Source organism: Octodon degus, unplaced genomic scaffold (genome assembly GCF_000260255.1).
Source record: "Octodon degus isolate 3935 unplaced genomic scaffold, OctDeg1.0 scaffold00022, whole genome shotgun sequence".
NCBI lineage: Eukaryota > Metazoa > Chordata > Mammalia > Rodentia > Octodontidae > Octodon > Octodon degus.
The window spans coordinates 9,580,798-9,594,068 of NW_004524598.1; the positions used below are offsets into that span (position 1 = coordinate 9,580,798).

The 13,271-nt window shown below is 34.4% G+C and overlaps 1 protein-coding gene across 2 annotated transcripts in view; it reads left to right on the forward strand.

Annotated features, from left to right (window-relative positions):
- Positions 1 to 13,271, forward strand: part of Rngtt (RNA guanylyltransferase and 5'-phosphatase) — a 331,478-nt gene that overhangs the window by 202,852 nt on the left and 115,355 nt on the right. The window lies entirely within an intron of this gene.

Below are 13,271 nucleotides of genomic sequence, written 5' to 3' on the forward strand. Positions count from 1 at the left end.
AGCATATTGCAGAGATGATCTCTAAAGTATGTCTGCTTTAAAATTTTGTCATTGAATATATCTAGTCAAACTTTTTTTTTTTTTTTTTTTTTTTTGTATTTTAGGGAAGGGTCTACAGGGTGTTCAGGGTCTCAATACTAGATGAGACTTGTAATGATCCACCTGTTTACAGCTTCCCAGGAGCTGGAGTTACAAGCGTGCACCACCACATCCAGCAGGGCCAGCATGGCAAGCCCGGGGATCGAACTCCCAGCCCCTGCACCTGCTTGCAGGTGCTTTAATCCGCTGAGTTATTTGGCCTGCCCATCTAGCCATCTAGTCAATCTTTATGTGGATTTCAGAGTTGTAGATTTGCCTACTCAGTAACATTTATTTGTAACCTCCAGATTGATAGTTTCAGTGTTTTCTCAATCATTGACAGACATGTAGAGTGGTAAAAAGGTAGTAATCTGATGTACAAATTATTGGCTAAGGTAGAATTAAACAATGCTGTTTTGCTGTTTAGTCTTCATAGTATAAATAATGTTTTGGGGGTCTACTTAGTGCTATGTTTTTTTTTACATTTTTGTGTGGTTTTTTTGGTTGGTAAACCCACTGTTGAAATGGGCTTCAAGTGTAGTACTGATAGGCTACCTAGTGTTGCTAAATACAGGAGCACTTTGATATGCTTTTGGGAGAAATACATGTTGTAGGTTTCTTTGAAACATGAACTACAGTGCAGCTGGCTGTTAATGAATTCAGGGTTAATGAGTCGTACACAATATTTTATAAAGTTGTCTTTTTTAAAAGAAGCACATAGAAAACAAAGTTACATATTGATTGGATGAGAATGTTTTGGACAGAGGCTCCCAGAAACTACCTCTATATTTCCCCCAGAGGTTTCCCCTCTTAGGGTCTACCATTTTGCACATTGGCAGTACTTGATAAATACCTGCTTAATGAGTTTTTCTCTCACCTAGGTGACAGTAAATGTTTGTTGAATAAATTATTATTGAATACTTTATATTTTTGTGCAAGACATACTAACCTAGAATATTACTTTCTGTCAGAATTTGTCATTTGAAAAGTAAAATTAGATTAGACCTCCTTAGATTGTTTTGTTTTGTTTTGTTTTGTTTTGTTTTGTTTTGGTGAAAACAGGGATTGAACTCAGGCCCTTGCACTTGCCAGGGAAGCACTTATGCTACTGACCCATTTCCCTGACCCTAGGGTTTTGGAGCTATGTACCGATATAACTTACATTAATCAAAATATTTTAGAGCCAGGGAGATTCAGTGGAATAAGTGCTTGCCTGGCAAATGTAAGGGCCTGAGTTTGATCCCTGATACCACCAAAAACAAAACAAAAACACACAATAAAAAACTGTTTTGTTTGCTTGTGGTTTTTTTTTTTGGAGATCGGGTCTCACTAGATAGTAATAACTGGCCTTTGACTCACTGTGTAGCCTATGCAAGCCTTAAACTCACTTTGGGGAAAAATAAATTTTTTTACCCAGTCATTGTGAATTCACAGTGATTCTTCTGCCTTAGCCTCCTGAGTGCTGGAATTACAAGTGTGCACCACCACACCCGGCTCAACAGTTATCATTTTGTATATAACAAATTCTGAATCTTATAAGAAATGCTAAAAGTATTTTTGAACAGTAATAGGTTTGGAAATGTTCTGGCACAGTTCCTGTAATTATGTACCAGAATTTCACTGAGTAATTTTTACTTAAATAAATTGTTCCTTGGAATTTATTCAGATGAAATAACTAGTGTTAGTTTTTCAAAACTCTAATTTTCATGTGTATCATATGTCAGACATACTGGAATGTTTTGTACATTATAAATTTAGGGTTATCAAAGACTCCAAAAACCATAACTTCATGAATTCTCTTGTTCATTTTAGATTAAGCCTTAGCTATTAATCATGTCAATGACTGATTGCTTCATTTAAGTGTAGTAGCCAGAGGCTTGTCATTCTAAAAGTAGAACTCTTACAGACATTTATAAAGAATGACATTTAATAACTTTTGGTTAGTTTATCTTTATTTTACCTATAAACTTCTAACATGTAAATTTTCTAGGAAGTATGATAGCATTTGATTAATAATATTTCCTATATTAGCATCTCCTACCTAATTCGCTTTTAATTGTTGAATAAAAAAATCAATAGTGTCGTTTTTATAGGGAAATTGAATTAGCGAATGAGTGCATTAGAATTTAATTCATTAGTTCAGTGATTGTTTGCTGTAGGTTTGAACTAGTTTATATTCACATAAGGATTTTTAAAAATTTACTATTGTTTTGGGAGACTTTTTTCCCCAGGTAGATCTTTAAGTATTTGTAATATAGGTTCAAAAAGACTCTCAATTTTTTTGATTTTAGATAATTTGGTTTGATTGTCATACCTCCTACCCTTTTGAGTCTATGTGTGATGGAAGTCCAGAGTCCAAAATTTCTCTTAGTGATCTCTTTTTAGGCTTGTTTCTTGACCTGATAACTTTATATGCATTCACACAAATGTGAAACTCAACACCTCCCCTAAGTAAGGCAGCAGTAACAGTAAGTGATGGTACTTTATTAAATTTCAGGAATTCTTGCTGGTCCTCTAGTTCAACAGCTCTAAAAAGCACTGTTTGTTTCTGTTAACATGCATTTAACCATGTCTGAAATCAGCATGGACTTTCATAGTGGTTTTGTAGATTCTGAGGTCAAGATTCCCATGCAGACTTACTGGAAAATGTTCCCAGGGACAACATACTGTAAGAAAGTAAGAGTGCCTAAGGAGAGTCACATGGAGAGAAAACATTCTCTCAGGCTTTCACAGAGAGCAAAATGGTCAAGCAATAACCATGACTCATCCACATGGCTGGCACTGACAAAAGATCTACAAATTCATGTAAAGGGTTTTGGGTTAAGTCCTGAGGGGATTTGACTGACTTTGTCAGATACAATAGTTACATTTTTGCTTTATCTTGGTCTTAACCGCCCAGCAGAAAAGTATAAAAACGAGGTATAAAAAGCAAAGCCATATTAATATGCTGAGCTGTGAAAGGCTCAAGTCAACAACTTCTGACATTACCAGTCCTGTGGATAACCCACTACTATTATGGACTACTGGATATATTGGATTGCTCTGCTGAATTCATGCACCTACGATATATGAATGACAATGGAATACCCATCTCTGATAAAAGTAAACAAAAAAGGGATATAAATGAAGGTTCATTTTGTAGTGAAAAAATATGTATCTCTATATACAAAATAGCATAGATATACAGCTACTTTCTCTTAGTTCAATGAGAAGAAAGCTTTGAGCTAATAGTGTTTAGACAAGATATCATGTCTGCATCTTATACTATGAATAACTACTATCAAGACAACAATATGCAATGTATTAATTATTGTAACTGTCCTACTAACCTGTTTTGAAACTGTCTCATTGTTACTTCTTTTTCAATAAATATAATATAGATATAGATATAGATATAGATATAGATATAGATAAACTATATTCCAGACAGTGAAAAAAAAAAAAGAAAGAAATCCTGTTATATTATTTTAAAAAAAGAAAGTAAGAAAGTGGGTAATCTGAGGGAAGAGTTGAATTGTGGCACACATACAATAGAAGCCTCAGCTAATGTGTAGGAAACTCTAGAAGTGGGATTATTTCTCAGTGGAGATACAGGGGCTAGCACTTTGTGTTTTTACATTTTAGATGCCAGTAACCACAGAAAGGGGTCATAACTGTGGGTTTGGAAAGGGATCTGCCTTAAGCAGAAGGTAAAGACCTCACAGTGACTCAGCTGTGACCTGTCAGCATCCATCCACTCACTTGGGGAGATGAGTGCCTCATTTCTGACAGGAGAAATCAGGTGGCCAACCACTCCTGTCCCAAATCACTTTTTATTTTTTACTGATATATAAAAATAAATGTGGCTTTTAATGAGTGGTTTCTAAGAATCTATGAAACAGTGATTTTAAGGAAGATTTAAAGGTTGTAGAATGAAATCTGTTCAAGAATACAGACCACTGTCTGGTTTGTTTGTCATAGCCATTTGTAGAACAAACACTTTCATTTAGTCACAAGACAACTTTAAAAAAGTGGTTTCTCCAATCACAGTGAACAATGAAGGGAAAATCTCTGCCACCATAGAGCTCAAATTCTGATGACAGATGCATTGTTAGGTGATTTAAAAACTATAGTGACATAGCTTGAAATTAATCTTGAGGATGATAGTATCTTTTTTTTTTTTTTTTTTTTTTTCTTTTTTTGGTGGAACCAGGGATTGAACTCAGGCCCTTGCGCTTGCCAGGCAAGTGCTTATTCCACTAAGCCATCTCCCCAGCCCCTGATAGTATCTTAGTATGACTCTGACCAAAAGCTTCTAAGGATGTATTGCTTTCTTTTAAGGATGTATTGCTATTAATGAAGGTGCTATGTCCTTATACTTTCTGTCTCAGTAGTAGAAAATAAAGAGTTTTTGTATTTACAATGATACCTCTGCTTACAGACAATTCTTTCAACAGTTCTGGTCACACACTGTATTGGATGAGAGTGGAATCAAATTTTCCCCAAGGTCAGCTTTGAACCTAGCCATTGAACTTGATTCAGTGCTCACCCAATTCAGTTGCAACATAGAAAGAATTAAGCTCATGAGCCAGAGTACCATGCATGTTGTCAAAACCTTTGAGGTTTAAAGAGGGACTTTTATGCCATGGTTCATGGTTTATGCCATTAAAACCATTAAACTTGGTTTTAATGTCTGTGGTTAGAGTAATGCAATTTTATGAAATCTGTTTTGGGGAACTTCTTGTTTTAAAATATATTATTGTATGTATATTAATTATACATAGTTGTATATTAGTCATAAAAAAAGAGTTTGAGTCAAACTATTACTTGCTTATTAGTTTTATATTGGTGAGGAAACTTTGATTTTTCCCAAAATGTAGACTTTATGATATTAACTAAAAGGATAAGTATTAAATACTAAGCCATATCAGTGTATAATATGTCTAATATTTGGTACCTAACACTGTATTTTTTATGATGGAAACACCAGAAATATAGATATACCCCAGAATAACTTGACACTTTTATATTTTTATTCTTTAGCAGGCTCAAACATTTCAATGATTAGCCAAGTATCAATTTCACCGGTAGGCTAAACAAAAAGTGGAAATTGCTTTATTTTTTAATTAATGAAATAATTTGATTTGTTTATTGATGAATTTTAGGTATATGTAATGATCACCTTCATCAGAGGGCATTTATACCTGTACATTTGCTTCCTATGTCACAATATCTGCTGTGCACTTTGGTCTTTATTTACACTTTGGATTTCTCATACTAGAGAAACAATGTGGTATTTATACATGAGTGTCTGATTTACTTCACTTAAGAATATGGTCTCATGGTGCATCTACTTAGTTAGAAATGTCTGGAACTAAGTAGTAGTACTCTATTGGATAAAAAAGACATCTTTATCCATTCATTGATTTATGGGCATTGCGTTGTTTCTAAGATTTAGCAACTACAAACTGTGCTGCTTTAAACATGGGTGTGCATATATATTGCTCTGGTCTGAGGCTTTGGGGAAGATACCAACTTGACATAACAATGCAATTAGAAATACACAAATTGGGAAGCTTAAAGTGTAACTTTGTAGTCTGTCTACAGTAGAAGACAGTATAGTGATTCCTCAAAAAATTAGAGCCCCTAAGTACTTCTGGTTATTTTCCCAAAGGAATTAGAAGATTCTTAAAGAGATATTTGCATGATCATGTTCATGACACAGTTATGCTTAGTTGCTGTAATGAAGTAATCCAAGCACCCATCAACAGATGGTAAGACAAACATGATCTATACATACATTTCAGTATTATTTAGCCCCAGAAAGGCTACAATATGGCTGAACCTTGTGGAGCTATGTTAAATAAACAAGCCACAAAAGGACAATGTATTTTGTGATTCTACTTGGGTGAGGCATTTATAGTAGTCAGAATAACAAACAATAGAATGATGATTTTCAGGGTCTGGATGAAATAGGAAATTATCATTTCATATGTACAGAATTTCCATTCTACAAGAGAAATAGTTCTGGAGATAGATCGTGGTGATAATTGTACCATATTGGGAATATATTTAATGTGAATTATGTATACACTTCAAATGGTTACAGTGGTAAATTTTGTTGTATTTATTTTACCACAATAAAAATAAATGGAGAAAAAATAAGGAAACTAAAATTGATCAGTAACTTGTCTGAAATTGTTTTGCTTTTAAAGTGTAGAAGTCACTATTCAAACATTGATTCATCTTATCCTGAAAACTCACTAATTTTCATAGTCATAGTTTCAAGTAGTCCATGAATAACACGGTATTTTTAGTAAGAATTCTGTGCTGGTCCTTTGAACACTTAATGTAAACTTCTTTGTTACTATTTTTAGATTAACATATAGTATTAGTTTGTGCTATTTTGTACATCTTCATATGTTTGGAAGTTGAAGGGTTACTTCCTTCCTCTTAGACAGTGTTCTGTCTTCCATGTATTTTTTTTCCAAATGGAGGTGACACCTTAAGCTGTGATTTGACAGCCTGCCTACCACGTGGTATGCAAACCGAAAGCATTAGAACAATATTCTAATATTTTTCTGAAGTGTATATCCAGAAAGTTAGTCTTCAGTATTGATAAGCAACCTTAAATGTTTTAAAATTTGGTATCTTCAGTTTATATAAATGCTGGTAAGTTACTACAAATGTATTCAAATCTCAGAATTCATCTGATGATTGGTGATAGATGTATCTGGGACTAGTACCTTTAAGCCTTGTTAGGAGAACTGGATTTCTTAATTGTAACACTATCAGTCATGACCATCCTGTTATTTAAGCTTGAATATCTTAATTTATTTCATTGACCATTATGGTTTTAAAGTGCACACACTTTCTTACAAGTGATTTAAATTAACGTTTTATAGCAGAGTAGTACTTCCCCTAAAATATTTTTAAATGTTTATTCCTACATTGCAAATAGAAAACTTGCAGGAAATACAGGTTATTGATGGGAATGATACTTTTAAGAACTATCCTGATATGTTAGTTAACTGTGTAACTATCTAATGTTTAAACTTCAACCAATTTTTAAAATGAATATGATATGAACTAGCTGTCTTAGGTTTTTAAAGACATTCTTAAAAGAAATGTACTCTGTTGCTTATATTAAATATATGTGAACAGAATTAACTTTCAGGCAGAATTTTTAAGTTTCTTCTAGGTTATCTTTGGGCTCTCTGGGATATTGGCCCCATCTTCATTTTGGGAAATATACCCTACTTTCAAACAGTAAAACAGTTGTTTGTTTTGGTACAGTGGAGTAAATGCGTCTCATTTACTTCTCTGACTCAGCATTTTCTCTTTTAAGCTCATACCATACAAAATTTTGGTTTTTATGTTGCACTGTTATCATGTCATAAATAAAAATATTTAACAAATGCTATCAGGATTGGTTAATGAAGTAGTTATGACTTCCAGTTTCTTTCATATTTTAGATTATGTGAATCAATCATTATAAAAAGAAGACATGATCCTACTCATAGCAGCAGGAATACTAAGACATCAATAATAATTAGTAATTAGTGTAGGGGATTTATTTATATTACACAGCTAATAGATATTTATTAGCTATATAATAGATATTAACTATATAATATAAAAGAATGATGGAAGAAAAACTATTTGGAGTCATGAACAGTGAGTTTGTCGTCGTCTCTATTACCCTTCCACAACCACTATTAATAGCTTCTTGTAGCTAACCACTCCTCAATAAATCTCTTGAAAATATACTTTGACCACATAGTCGCTAGGTATTGAACTGTGATGCCATATCTTCTAGCTTTGGTGTATGGTTGGAATTAGGACTGACAATGCAGAATGGTTTTTTATTTCATGTTCTTGATTGCTTTTAACTCTGCTATTTCTGTTCCATTTCTAAGGTCTAGATTCTAAGTGGCTTTCTAGCCTTTCTCCTGAATGTCCTTTCCAATTCATTTCTTTTTTTTTTTTTTAAAATTAAGCTGTTTTTATTTTTTTTTATTTTTTTTTATTTATTAGAGAGAGAGAGAGAGAGAGAGAGAGAGAGAGAGAGAGAGAGAGAGGTGTGTGTGTGTGTGGCCAGCTCAGCCCACCAGGGGGCGGGGCTGGCTGGCATGTGGTGCTGGGGGATTGAACCGCGGTCCCTGATGCTTTACTAAGCTTGTTCTAAATAGGTGCTTTAGACCACTGAGCCATCTCTCCAGCCCTCCAATTCATTTCTGAGAATCTTTTTCCTGTCTTAAAATTTTCTATTCCTGCTTCTTAAGACAGAAACATTTTGATTTTAGGAAATATTTGGCCCTCTAGAAGATTAGAATAATATTTTAGTCTTGGCAAAGTGGAGTGTCAGATAAAGTCAGTTAATTTGTTCCTGTAAGGTGGTAGTAATAATGTGTACACATTTTCTGTTTATATCACTTAATGGTTTCTTTATGAAAATTAAATATTATTAGTTTAAATGATTATAGGAAAATTGAAGCTATAGGAAATACTTAAAAACTTTGCATATATTTTATTGGCATAGTTTTAAAAATAGTTCTTCTATTTCAGAAATTATACCTAGTGGATAAAATATAATATGAGCCTATGTAACAATCCAAAATTTGGATTTCTTGGTATAATATAATTCTAAAAATGTTAGCTAAATACATACTACATGCTTAGCAGTTGTATGGGAGCAGTGTGTCCTACTATTAATTACTACATGACAGGATTATAAGAATGTCATGGTTGGAGGTTTTGCAAGGGGAACAATTCAACACATATTGGACATATTTATAAGATGATTTATAATAGCCACCCAAAGAATCATATACAAAAGAAAGTGCATGAAATCTGTCTACATACTAAGTACCAAAGAATCCAGCTGAGGACCTGGATTCCATGTTGAGTCTTGCATGAGTCCACCTTGTAACTGCCTCCTACAAGTCTAGCTGGAGGCCTAGAACCCACGACAAAGTCTCATGCAGGCCTGCTCATGGATCTGTGCTGGGAAGGCCTGAAGGTCAGTGGTGGAAGCTAGAAAGTCTGTGCCAGGGGAATGAGGTTTCTGTGCTAGCAGGAGGAGGGATCTGAACTGCAGCCAAGAGGTGCTGCTCAAAGTAGGAACCAGTGCTCCCCTGAAAACTAACACAACCATCCTCAGTGACAGTGATGTCCTGAGCTCCTTCAAGGTTAAAGAAAGCTGAGTTCCCATCAGAAAACCAAAGTGACCAGCTTCTCTGGCAGACTGAGCTGTGCACCACGTTCCACTCTGGAGTCAAGAAGCAATGCTCAGGATGAGCACCAGAGTTCCCCCAAAGTGAACCATCACCATTCTCAGCGACAGCGGGGTCTCAAGCTCCTCCTCCAGTGAGAATAGTCCGGTTCATCAGGGAAGCCAGCATGACAAGGTCATGCAGCAGAATAGCCAGAGAGAACTAGCAGCTTCCACAGCTTCTCCAAAGAGCTTCCCTAACAACCTCTCAACAGTTCTCCTCCAGTTCTGCCTCTTGTGCAGCTGGCAGCAATCCTTAGGTGGGCCTCCCACACCAAGCACCAGGCTAGTTCAATTCAGCTGGGTGTAACAAGTTGACTGAGGCAATCCACCACATAGCATCTTTTTTTTTTTTTTTTTTAAATTAACACACTGCATACATTTTAAAAAACTATTTATTTATTTGTTTGTTTATTTATTTATTTATTTATTTATTTTTTGTGTGTGTGTGGCCAGCTCAGCCCACCAGGGGGCGGGGCTGGCTGGCATGTGGTGCTGGGGATTGAACTGCGGTCCCTGTGTTTTGCTTAGCTTAGCTTGTTCTAAGTAGGTGCTTTAGACCACTGAGCCATCTCACCAGCCCACCACATGGCATCTTTAACATTCTGAATTTTCAATTTTATATAAAATAAAATTAAAAAAAAATTTTTTTTGGTCACATAATGGAAAATAGTTTCTAGAAGCAAAAGCTCTTTTCATGTATAACCAGAATTTGGTTTGGTTTCTTTTCTTTTTCTTTTTTGGTTTTTCAAATTATCTGCAAGAACCATTGAATTTTTCTTTTTCAATTAAATTAAGACTTCTTTCAGGGCAGGCCAAATAGTTCAGTGGATTAAAGCACCTGCAAACAGGCGCATGGGCTGGGAGTTCGATTCCCATCCCTGGGCCTGCCATGCCGGCCCCGCCCCTGGTGTGCTCTGAGACCGGCAGTTGAGACTGGGCATGGTGGTGCATGCCTATAATCCCAGCTCTTGGGAAGCTGTAAACAGGTGGATCACTAGGAGTCCAATCTAGTAGTGAGACCCTGAACACCCTCTGGACCCTTCCCTAAAATACAAAAAAATAAAAATAAATTAAAGCTTCTTATTTTCAACTGTGAAACTCATTCTTTTCCCCCTCCCTTGACTCTTGTCCTTTCACTTCTCATCTGCTTCCATATATTATTACTATTTCCTTTTAGGGATTTAGACTCATTTTTGCCATTTGATTGATGTTACCTTATTGTGCTATATTTTCAAAAGCAAATGTTGGACCTTGTAGATGGGACAGTGTAAAAATATTTAATAGAAACAAGGATAACATGAAATTATGAAAATCTTCATATTTTCTATTTGTGAAGTTTCTCTAAATGTCTGAAGCTGATTGAAAAAATTTGTTGCACTATTCTAGAGATATTTTTCTATTTTAAAATGTATTTATTCATTTAATAACTTTAGGCTTTTTTTCCCCTCTTACATGAAAACTGTTGTCTTCCTTTTGCTTTTCTTCTTTATTATCTTTGCCAACCAGAATTCAGCTGGCATGTTTCAACTGTGAAATCTTTTAGGTATTGACCCAAGATGAGCAGTGTTTTCACTGAATAAACTCCTTACAAAAGTTCTCAAGTCGTAATTTTGGTTCACTTTTTTCTTATCAGTTTGTTAATATGATCCTGCTCTTTGTTTGTTGAATGTTTTTAATGAACTAAGTTTCCCTTGTATGAAATTTATATATACTATCTTATTTAATTGAATTTAATATCTGGAGGCTATAATGAAAATCAGATAAAATTTTAATCCTGAATTAATATTATGCTTTGAATCCATGCATCACTTTTGGTAATGTGGCCATTTTAACAATATTATTCCATTGAACCATGGACAAAGCAGGTTTTTCCATGTTCTAATCTCTTTAAGTGCTCTATAATTTTTATTATACAGGTCTTTTACTTCCCTGTTTATCTTGCTTCCTAGGTATTTTAAAATTATGAATGAAGTTGTTTTCCTGATTTCTTTCTCAGCAAGTTCATCATTAATTTTTATGTGTTGACTTTTTATCTTGTCTTTTTGTTATATTAGTTCTAGGAGACTTCTGGTAGTTCTTAAAGTCCTCCATCCTATAATAGGGATAATTTGACTTCTTTCTTTCCTACTTGTATCACTTTTATTTTGTTCTCTTGCTTACTTACTCTGGCTAGAATTTAAGCCACTATCATGAAAAGGAGTGATGGGAATGATTTTAGAGGAAATGCTTTTCATTTTTTCCCCATTCATTATAATGGTGGCTGTTTGTTGTATGTAGCTTTCATCATTTTGCAGATAGACAGATCCTTTTATACTTATTTTCTTGAAGTCTTTTTTTTAATCATGAAGGGATGCTGAATTTTGTTTAGTGCTTTTTCCATACCCGTAATCATGTGATTTTTCTTATCCTAGCTTCAGTTTTTATGGTGTGTAATATTTATTTACTTACGTATGTTAAATCATTGCATCCTTGGGATGGAACCAGCTGGGTCTTTATAACATGTTGAATTTTGTTTGCAAGAATCTTTTTGAGGACTTTTGTGTCTGTGCTCATTGAGGATATTGATTTGTAGTTCTTTGTTGTTGAATCTGATTTTGCTATTGGGGTAGTTTTGACATCATAAAATGAACTTGGAAGTATTCCTTTCTGCTTTGTGAAAAGTTTTAGGAGTATTGGTGTTTGGTTTTCACTAAGGGTCTTATAAAATTCAACAGTAGTTCTCTTCTCTCTGGGACTTTTCTTTGTTGTGATAGTTTTTATTACTGCATCAGTATCATTGCTTGTTACTGGTTGGTTTTGGTATTTTTTGGTTTCAATTTTGGTAAGTCATTTATATCTAGAAATCCATCCATTTCTTTTAGATTCTCAAATTTCTTTGAATAGTAGTTTTTACAGTTGTTTATAACTTCATATCTAGTTCTTTGGATTTCAGTGATACTTATTTTAACGTTGCCTTTTCCTCTTGAATTTTGTTAATTTGGGTCATCTCTGTTTTGGTTTGGCTAAGAGTTCACCAATTTTATGTTTTCAAAGAATGAACTCTCTTATTCATCCTTTATATAGTTCTTTTAGTCTTTATTTCATTTACTTCAGCTCTGACTTCCCTCCCTCCCTTCCTCCGGTTTTGGGTTTGATATACTTTCGGTTTTCTAAGACTTGGAGATACATCATTAGGTTGTGTATTTGGAATAGCTTTTGTTTTTTAAATGTAGACACTGATAGCTATACGTGTTGTTCTTAGAATTATTTTCTTTGTGTCCAAGATTCTGATATGTTGTGTTTCAATTTTGATTCTTGGAATTTTAAAATTTCTCCAGATTTTGTCAGTCTCATTGAAGTATATTCATCTGGGCATGGTGGCATGAGAGGAAGAGGCTGGAGAATTGCTGTGCATTTGAGACCAACATGGGTTACGTAGTGAGGTCAAGATATTTAGCAAGACCCTGTCCTCCACCCACCAAAAAAGAAGAAAAAAATTTGTTTTTATAATTTTTGTGATTTCTTTTGTTGATTTTTAGTCTCAATTCCATTGTGATCTGATAGGATATAGGACATTATTTCAGTTTTTTTGTATGTGTGTTTTTGAGAAGGGTTTCCCTATATAGTCCAGGTTGGCCTTAAATTTACAATCCTCCTGCCTCAGCCTTCTGAACACAGGATTATAGGTATGTGTCACCATACCTGGCTAGTTTTTCTAATATTAAGACTTGCTTTGCAACCTAAAATATCTAGTATGGAGAGAGTTCTGTGAGCTCCTGAACAGGGATATGTATCTTGATATTTTTGGATAAACACTCTGTCAATGTCTATTAAATCCATTTGATCTATGGCATAGTTTAATTCTGATGTTTCCTTATTTTTTGTTATCATTTCTTTTTTTTTTTTTTTTTGCTCACATTTAATTTTTTATTTTGATTTTTTAATGCTGCACAACACA